Below are 11,172 nucleotides of genomic sequence, written 5' to 3' on the forward strand. Positions count from 1 at the left end.
ACATACCAAGTACCTATCACAAACCCTTATCTCCCGCATTACATTATTTGCCATTTGCCTCTCGTTTTCCTCTCCCCCACTTCACCCTTGCAGTTTTATTCGCCTTTTCTTCGCCTTCTTCCCGTATGTCTTTTTGTTTGTGTTTCCATGTGCCTTCTATTTGCTTGCATCTTTGCTTGCTAAAAATCTATTGATATGGATCCACTTAAAGTGTTCTACTTGGATCATCTTCGATCCTTATGCGCTCGTGCTGAAACCCCAACTAGCCTAGTTGATGGGAAATCTTTAGATGAGCATGCTCATTTTGTGCATCACCATTTGTCTGAAAAAGGGAGACTCTTATGGAATCAAATAAATAGATTGCTGTGTTATGCTTGGAATCTTTATGAAATTTTTGATTTTACTTGTTGCTCTAAGAACCCTAAAAAACACCTTCCCTACCTATGTGAGTTTAATGATAATGAAATCTTATCTTCTTATGCAAAGGGTGTTTATAGTTACTATGATATCGAACAAATTGAAGAATTTGTTGCTTTTAAGGGTGCTTATGAAGTTGCTTCTTTGATTGAGAAGTATGATATTACTCTCTACGAATCTGAAAATTTTGATATACTTAAATATTGCTATGAAAACTATGCTCATAATGTCTATGTCAAAGAATTTATTGAGAGAATGACCGTTGCTTTGGAAGAAAATAATGATATGCATGAATGTATAGATAATGATGATTCCGATGATGTGATTGAAATATCCCTTGATGAACATGATGCTTGCTATTCTTGTGGCCTTGATGCCAATCTTTATGAAGATGAATTTGCTATAGTTCCTTATGTTAAACATGAGATCGTTGCTATTGCACCCATACTTGGTAGTTCCTTCGATGAAAAGCATGATTGCAATAATGTTATTATAAATTCTATTAATATAAATTGTGTTAATGATATGCAAAACCCTAATCTTGGGGATGTTAAGTTTGCTATGTCTACTACTTGTTGTAATGATCATGATTGGGGTGATTTTTCTTATGATCTTGAAAATTTATTTAAGCCCCATAATGAATATGAGATTGATAATAATGTTTGCAATAGTATTGAAAGTGGGTTTGGAAGAGTGTCAACTTTAGATCCCACATATTTGGAGGATTTTCAATCTTATGAATTTTTTGATAAAAGTGGGTTTGGAGAGGTCATGACTTTAGTTAATGATAATCCCACTATTTTGGAAGAGTGTCAACTTTGCATACATGTGGATCATGTTAAGAATATGTTTTGTGATAGCTATATTGTTGAATTTGCTTATGATCCCACATGTAATTATTATGAGAGAGGAAAATATGGTTGTAGGAATTTTCATCTTACTAAATTACCTCTCGTCATGTTGAGATTGCTATCGTCTCTTTCTTCTTCCTTGCATATGCTAATTTTTGCTTGCTATGATAATTTGTTTGCCTATAATATGCCTATGCATAGGAAGTATGTCAGACTTAGATGTGTTTGTCACGTGTTTTATGATGCTCTCTTTGCACTTCATTCTTGTCTTTCATGTGAGCATCATTAAAATTATTGATGCATAGCTAGGGGTGTTAAACGATAGCGCTTGTTGGGAGGCAACCCAATTTTATTTTAGTTTTTTGATTTTTGCCTATGTTTAGGAATAAATATTTGATCTAGACTCTGGTTAGATTTGTTTTTATGTTTTAATTAGTGTTTGTGCCAAGTTTAACCTATAGGATCTTCTTGGATGATAGTTATTTGATCTTGCTGAAAATTCCAGAAACTTTCTGTTCACACAAATAATTGTTAAAAATCACCAGAACGTGATAAAATATTGATTCCAATTTCTGCTGATCAATAAACAAATTGTCTAGGTCTTCCTATTTTGGCTGAATTTTTGGGGTTCCAGAAGTTTGCGTTAGTTACAGATTACTACAGACTGTTCTGTTTTTGACAGATTCTGTTTTTCGTGTGTTGTTTGCTTATTTTGATGAATCTATGGCTAGTAAAATAGTTTATAAACCATATAGAAGTTGGAATACAGTAGGTTTAACACCAATATAAATAAATAATGAGTTCATTACAGTACCTTGAAGTGGTGTTTTGTTTTCTTTCGCTAACGGAGCTCACGAGATTTTCTGCTGAGTTTTGTGTTGTGAAGTTTTCAAGTTTTGGGTAAAAGATTTGATGGATTATGGAACAAGGAGTGGCAAGAGCCTAAGCTTGGGGATGCCCATGGCACCCCAAGATAATCTAAGGACACCTAAAAGCCAAAGCTTGGGGATGCCCCGGAAGGCATCCCCTCTTTCGTCTACTTCCATCGGTAACTTTACTTGGAGCTATATTTTTATTCACCACATGATATGTGTTTTGCTTGGAGCGTCTTGTATTATTTGAGTCTTTATTTGTTAGTTTGCCACAATCATCCTTGCTGTACACACCTTTTGAGAGAGACACATATGATTCGGAAATTGTTAGAATACTCTATGTGCTTCACTTATATCTTTTGAGTTATATAGTTTTTGCTCTAGTGTTTCACTTATATCTTTTAGAGCATGGTGGTGGATTTGTTTTATAGAAACTATTGTTCTCTCATGCTTCACTTAGATTATTTTGAGAGTCCTACAAAACAGCATGGTAGTTTGCTTTAACTATGATAGGCATTCAAGATTAGTAAAAAAAATCTTATGAGTGTGTTGAATATTATGAGAAGTTTGATACTAGATAATTGTTTTGAGATATGGAGATAGTGATATTAGAGTCATGCTAGTTGAGTAGTTTTGAATTTGATAAATACTTGTGTTAAAGTTTGTGATTCCCGTAGCATGCACGTATGGTGAACCGTTATGTGATGAAGTCGGAGCATGATTAATTTATTGATTGTCTTCCTTATGAGTGGCGGTCGGGGACGAGCGATGGTCTTTTCCTACCAATCTATCCCCCTAGGAGCATGTGCGTAATACTTTGCTTTGATAACTTGTAGATTTTTGCAATAAGTATATGAGTTCTTTATGACTAACGTTGAGTCCATGGATTATACGCACTTTTCTTCCTTCCACCATTGCTAGCCTCTAATACCGCGCACTTTTCGCCGGTATCATACACCCACCATATACCTTCCTCAAAACAGCCACCATACCTACCTATCATGGCATTTCCATAGCCATTCCGAGATATATTGCCATGCAACTTACCACCGTTTCGTTTATTATGACACGCTCCATCATTGTCATATTGCTTCGCATGATCATGTAGTTGACATTGTATTTGTGGCAAAGCCACCGTTCATAATTCTTTCATACATGTCACTCTTGATTCATTGCATATCCCGGTACACCGCCGGAGGCATTCACATAGAGTCATATTTTGTTCTAAGTATTGAGTTGTAATTTTTGAGTTTTAAGTAAATAGAAGTGTGATGATCATCATTTTTAGAGCATTGTCCCAAGTGAGAAAGGATGATGGAGACTATGATTCCCCCACAAGTCGGGATGAGAATCCGGACTAAAAAAAGAGGCCATAAAAAAAGAGAAAAGGCCCAAATAAATAAATAAATGAGAGAAAAAGAGAGAAGGGACAATGTTACTATCCTTTTACCACACTTGTGCTTCAAAGTAGCACCATGATCTTCATGATAGAGAGTCTCCTATGATATCACTTTCATATACTAGTGGGAAATTTTCATTATAGAACTTGGCTTGTATATTCCAATGATGGGCTTCCTCAAAATGCCCTAGGTCTTCGTGAGCAAGCGAGTTGGATGCACACCCACTTAGTTCCTTTTGTTGAGCTTTCATATACTTATATCTCTAGTGCATCCGTTGCATGGCAATCCCTACTCACTCACATTGATATCTATTAATGGGCATCTCCATAGCCCGTTGATACGCCTAGTTGATGTGAGACTATCTTCTCCCTTTTTTGTCTTCTTCACAACCACCATTCTATTCCACATATAGTGCTATGTCCATGGCTCACGCTCATGTATTGCGTGAAGATTGAAAAAGTTTGAGAACATTAAAAGTATGAAACAATTGCTTGGCTTGTCATCGGGGTTGTGCATGATTTAAATAATTTGTGTGGTGAAGATAGAGCATAGCCAGACTATATGATTTTGTAGGGATAACTTTCTTTGGCCATGTTATTTTGAGAAGACATAATTGCTTAGTTAGTATGCTTGAAGTAATATTATTTTTATGTCAATATTAAACTTTTGTCTTGAATCTTTCAGATCTGAATATTCATACCACAATTAAGAGAATTGCATTGAAATTATGCCAAGTAGCATTCCACATAAAAAAATTTGTTTTTATCATTTACCTACTCGAGGACGAGCAGGAATTAAGCTTGGGGATGCTTGATACGTCTCCAACGTATCTATAATTTTTTATTGTTCCATGCTATATTATATTCTGTTTTGGACATTAATGGGCTTTATTATACACTTTTATATTATTTTTGGGACTAACCTATTAACCGGAGGCCCAGCCCAGAATTGCTATTTATTGCCTATTTCAGAGTTTCGCAGAAAAAGAATATCAAACGGAGTCCAAACAGAATGAAACCTTCGGGAACGTGATTTTCGGAACGAACGTGATCCAGAGGACTTGGACCCTACGTCAAGACATCAACCAGGAGGGCACGAGGTAGGGCGCGCCTACCCCCTAGGCGCGCCCTCCACCCTCGTGGGCCCCATGTTGCTCCACCGACGTACTTCTTCCTCCTATATATACCTACGTACCCCCAAACTACCAGATACGGAGCCAAAAACCTAATTCCACCGCCGCAACCTTCTGTACCCGTGAGATCCCATCTTGGGGCCTTTTCCGGAGCTCCGCCAGAGGGGGCATCGATCATGGATGGCTTCTACATCAACACCATAGCCTCTCCGATGATGTGTGAGTAGTTTACCTCAGACCTTCGGGTCCATAGTTATTAGCTAGATGGATTCTTCTCCATTTTTGGATCTCAATACAATGTTCTCCCCCTCTCTTGTGGATATCTATTCGATGTAATCTTCTTTTGCGGTGTGTTTGTTGAGATCGATGAATTGTGGGTTTATGATCAAGTTTATCTATGAACAATATTTGAATCTTCTCTGAATTCTTTTATGTGTGATTGGTTATCTTTGCAAGTCTCTTCGAATTATCAGTTTGGTTTGGCCTACTAGATTGATCTTTCTTGTAATGGGAGAAGTGCTTAGCTTTGGGTTCAGTCTTGTGGTGTCCTTTCCCAGTGACAGTAGGGGCAGCAAGGCACGTATTGTATTGTTGCCATCGAGGATAACAAGATGGGGTTTATATCATATTGCATGAGTTTATCCCTCTACATCATGTCATCTTACTTAAAGCATTACTCTGTTCTTATGAACTTAATACTCTAGATGCATTCTGGATAGCGGTCGATGTGTGGAGTAATAGTAGTAGATGCAGGCAGGAGTCGGTCTACTTGTCGCGGACGTGATGCCTATATACATGATCATACCTAGATATTCTCATACTTATGCTCAATTCTGTCAATTGCTCAACAGTAATTTGTTTACCCACCGTAATACTTATGCTCTCGAGAGAAGCCACTAGTGAAACCTATGGCCCCCGGGTCTATTTTCCATCATATTAATCTCCCGTCAACAAGCTATTTCTGGCGCCGTCTTTATTTTGCTTTCTTTACTTTGCATCTTTATCATAAAAATACCAAAAATATTATCTTATCTTATCATATCTATCAGATCTCACTCTCGTAAGTGACTGTGAAGGGATTGACAACCCCTTTATGGCGTTGGTTGTGAGGATTTATTTGTTTGTGTACGTGCGAGGGACTCGTGCGTAGCCTCCCACTGGATTGATACCTTGGTTCTCAAAAACTGAGGGAAATACTTACGCTACTTTACTTCATCACCCTTTCCTCTTCAAGAGAAAACCAACGCAGTGCTCAAGAGGTAGCAGGGAACCATAGCAATGTCCGAGGTATAGATACATTTGCTTCTCATAAATGGTAGTAATGTTGTGTCAACAGCAGTTGGATCGCCTTTCACCTTGATGGATAGTTTTGTCCAAGGAAGAGCGAGTTTCCTCCAAGAGTATCAATACTAAACCAGGGAGAAGGTGTTGGCGCTAGCACAATAGTATCCACCCCGAATACCCTGCAACGGATGTTGGAATAGGTCTGGAGAGTGCGACCATGGGAGACAACACCTGCTTCCTTAGTAACATCAGCAGTGCCCTGTATACAGACAAGAAGAGGTGATCCATCGGAATAAGTTGACAGGAACCACTGAGTATATGGGTCCCAATGCTCGTGATCATCATTGATGTCTACTAAGCAACCTTCTTCTTGTAGACGTTGTTGGGCCTCCAAGTGCAGAGGTTTGTAGGACAGTAGCAAATTTCCCTCAAGTGGATGACCTAAGGTTTATCAATCCGTGGGAGGTGTAGGATGAAGATGGTCTCTCTCAAACAACCCTGCAACCAAATAACAAAGAGTCTCTTGTGTCCCCAACACACCCAATACAATGGTAAATTGTATAGGTGCACTAGTTTGGCGAAGAGATGGTGATACAAGTGCAATGTCGATGATAGATATGAGTATTTCTAATCTGAAAATATAAAAACAGCAAGGTAACTAATGATAAAAGTGAACGTAAACGGTATTGCAATGCTAGGAAACAAGGCCTAGGGTTCATACTTTCACTAGTGCAAGTTCTCTGAACAATAATAACATAATTGGATCATATAACTATCCCTCAACATGCAACAAAGAGTCACTCCAAAGTCACTAATAGCGGAGAACAAATGAAGAGATTATTGTAGGGTACGAAACCACCTCAAAGTTATTCCTTTCCGTGATCGATTCTATTCTAGAGTTCGTACTAGAATAACACCTTAAGACACAAATCAACCAAAACCCTAATGTCACCTAGATACTCCAATGTCACCTCAAGTATCCTGGTATGATATACATATGCATCACACAATCTCAGATTCATCTATTCAACCAACACAAAGAACTTCAAAGAGTGCCCCAAAGTTTCTACCGGAGAGTCAAGACGAAAACGTGTGCCAACCCCTATGCATAAGTTCACAATGTTATGGAACCCGCAAGTTGATCACCAAAACATACATCAAGTGGATCACGTGAATATCCCATTGTCACCACAGATAAGCACATGCAAGACATACATCAAGTGTTCTCAAATCCTTAAAGACTCAATCAGATGAGATAACTTCAAAGGGAAAACTCAATCCATTACAAGAGAGTAGAGGGGGAGAAACATCATAAGATCCAACTATAATAGCAAAGCTCACGGTACATCAAGATCGTGCCGAATCAAGAACACGAGAGAGAGAGAGAGAGAGAGAGAGATCAAACACATAGCTACTGGTACATACCCTCAGCCCCGAGGGTGAACTACTCCCTCCTTGTCATGGAGAGCGCCGGGATGATGAAGATGGCCACCGGAGAGGGATCCCCCCCCTCCGGCAGGGTGCCGGAACGGGTCTAGATTGGTTTTCTGTGGCTACAGAGGCTTGCAGCAGCGGAACTCCCGATCTAGGTTATGTTCTGGAGGTTTCTGCATATATAAGAGGTTTTGGCATTGGGAACAAGTCAGGGGGTCTCCGAGGGGGCCACGAGGCAGGGGGCGCGCCCGGGGGGTAGGGCACGCCCCCACCCTCATGGGTGCCTCGGGACTCTTCTGGCCCATCTCCGATGCTCCGTGGGCTTCTTCTGGTCCAAAAATAATCTCCGTCAATTTTCAGGTCAAGTGGACTCCGTTTGGTTTTCCTTTTCTACGATACTCAAAAACAAGGAAAAAATAGAAACTAGCACTAGGCTCTGGGTTAATAGGTTAGTCCCAAAAATCATATAAAATAGCATATAAATGCATATAAAACATCCTAGATGGATAATATAATATCATGGAACAATCAAAAATTATAGATACGTTGGAGATGTATCAGCATCCCCAAGCTTAATTCTTGCTCGTCCTCGAGTAGGTAAATGATAAAAACAGAATATTTTATGTGGAATGCTACCTAACATATTTATCAGTGTAATCTTCTTTATTGTGGAAAGAATATTCAGATCCATAAGATTCAAGACAAAATTTTAATATTGACATAAAAATAATAATACTTCAAGCATGCTAACCAAGCAATTATGTCCTATCAAAATAACATAGCCAAAGAAAGCTCATCCCTACAAAATCATATAGTTTGGCTATGCTTCATTTTCATCACACAAAAATGCTCTCATCATGCACAACCCCGATGACAAGCCAAGCAATTGTTTCATACTTTAGTATTCTCAAACTTTTTCAACTTTCACGCAATACATTAGCGTGAGCCATGGACATAGCACTATGGGTGGAATAGAGTATAATGATGGGGGTTGTGTGGAGAAGACAAAAAAGGAGAAAGTCTCACATTGACGCGGCTAATCAACGGGCTAGGGAGATGCCCATCAATTGATTTCAATGCTAGGAGTAGGGATTGCCATGCAACGGATGCACTAGAGCTATAAATGTATGAAAGCTCAACAGAAGAAACTAAGTGGGTGTGCATCCAACTTGCTTGGTCACGAAGACCTAGGGCATTTGAGGAAGCCCATTGTTGGAATATACAAGCCAAGTTCTATAATGAAAATTCCCACTAGTATATGAAAGTGACAACATAGGAGTCTCTCTATCATGAAGATCATGGTGCTACTTTGATGCACAAGTGTGGTAAAAGGATAGTAGCATTGTCCCTTCTCTCTTTTTCTCTCCTTTTTTTGTTTTTTTGGGCCTTCCTTTTTTATTTGGCCTTTCTCTTTTTTCTTTTTTTCGTCCGGAGTCTCATCCCGACTTGTGGGGGAATCATAGTCTCCATCATCCTTTCCTCACATGGGACAATGCTCTAATAATGAAGATCATCACACTTTTATTTACTTACAACTCAAAGATTACAACTCAATACTAGAACAAAATATGACTCTATATGAGTGCCTCCGGTGGTGTACCGGGATGGGATATGAAACAAGAGTGACATGTATGAAATTATGCATGGTGGCCTTCCACAAATACGATGTCAACTACATGATCATGCAAGGCAATATGACAATGATGAAGCGTGTCGGAACGGTGGAAAGTTGCATGGCAATATATCTCGGAATGGCTATGGAAATGTCATAATAGGTAGGTATGGTGGCTATTTTGAGGAAGATATAAGGAGGTTTATGTGTGATAGAGCGTATCATATCACGGGGTTTGGATGCACCGGCGAAGTTTGCACCAACTCTCAAGGTGAGAAAGGGCAATGCACGGTACCGAAGAGGCTAGCAATGATGGAAAGGTGAGAGTGCGTATAATCTGTGGACTCAACATTAGTCATAAAGAACTCACATACTTATTGCAAAAATCTACAAGTCATCAGAAACCAGGCATTACGCGCATGCTCCTAGGGGCATAAATTGGTAGGAAAAGACCATCGCTCGTCCCCGACCGCCACTCATAAGGATGACAATCAAAGAACACCTCATGTTTCAAATTTGTCACACAACGATTACCATACGTGCATGCTACGGGACTTGCAAACTTCAACACAAGTATTTCTCAAATTCACAACTACTCAACTAGCATGACTCTAATATTACCATCTTCATATCTCAAAACAATCATCAAGTATCAAACTTCTCATAGTATTCAATGCACTCTATATGGAAGTTTTTATTATACCCATCTTGGATGCCCATCATATTAGGACTAATTTTATAACCAAAGCAAATTACCATGCTGTTCTAAAGACTCTCAAAATAATATAAGTGAAGCATGAGAGTTCATCTATTTCTTCAAAATAAAACTACCGTTGTGCTCTAAAAAGATATAAGTGAAGCACTAGAGCAAATGACAAACTACTACAAAGGATATAAGTGAAGATCAATGAGTAGTCGAATAATTATGTAACTATGTGAAGACTCTCTAACATTTAAGAATTTCAGATCTTGGGATATTATTCAAACAGCAAGCAAAACAAAAGAAAATAAAATGACTCTCCAAGAAAAACACATATCATGTGGTGAATAAAAATATAGCTCCAAGTAAAGTTACCGAAGAACGAAGACGAAAGAGGGGATGCCATCTGAGGCATCCCCAAGCTTAGGATTTTGGTTGTCCTTGAATATTACCTTGGGGTGCCTTGGTCATCCCCAAGCTTAGGCTCTTGCCACTCCTTATTCCATAGTCCATCGAATCTTTACCCAAAACTTGAAAACTTCACAACACAAAACTTAACAGAAAATTCGTAAGCTCCGTTAGTATAAGAAAATAAATCACCACTTAGGTACTGTTGTGCACTCATTATAAATTCATATTGATGTAATATCTACTGTATTCCAACTTCTCTATGGTTCAGACCCTCCGATACTACTCATAGATTCATCAAAATAAGCAAACAACACAATGAAAACAGAATCTGTCAAAAACTGAACAGTCTGTAGTAATCTGTATCATTCGAATACTTATGTAACTCAAAAAATTATGAAATAAATTGGTGGACCTGAGGAATTTGTCTATTAATCTTCTGAAAAAATAATCAACCTAAATGCACTCTCCAATAAAAAATGGCAGCTAATCTCGTGAGCGCAAAAGTTTCTGTTTTTTACAGCAAGATCGCAAAGACTTCACCCAAGTCCTCCCAAAGGATCTACTTGGCACAAACACTAATTAAAACATAAAACCACATCTAAACAGAGGCTAGATGAATTATTCATTACTAAATAGGAGCAAAAAGTAAAGAACAAAAATAACATTGGGTTGCCTCCCAACAAGCGCTAACGTTTAACGCCCCTAGCTAGGCATGATGATTTCAATGATGCTCACATAAAAGATAAGAATTGAAACATAAAGAGAGCATCATGAATAATATGACTAGCACATTTAAGTCTAACCCACTTCCTATGCATAGGGATTTTGTGAGCAAACAACTTATGGGAACAATAATCAACTAGCATAGGAAGGCAAAACAAGCATAACTTCAAGATTTTCAACACATAGAGAGGAAACTTGATATTATTGCAACTCCTACAAGCATATATTCCTCCCTCATAATAATTTTCAGTAGCATCATGAATATATTCAACAATATAACCATCACATAAAGCATTATTTTCATGATCTACAAGCATAGAAAATTTACTACTCTCC

The sequence above is a fragment of the Triticum aestivum genome, chromosome 1D (genome assembly GCF_018294505.1).
Source record: "Triticum aestivum cultivar Chinese Spring chromosome 1D, IWGSC CS RefSeq v2.1, whole genome shotgun sequence".
Lineage (NCBI taxonomy): Eukaryota > Viridiplantae > Streptophyta > Magnoliopsida > Poales > Poaceae > Triticum > Triticum aestivum.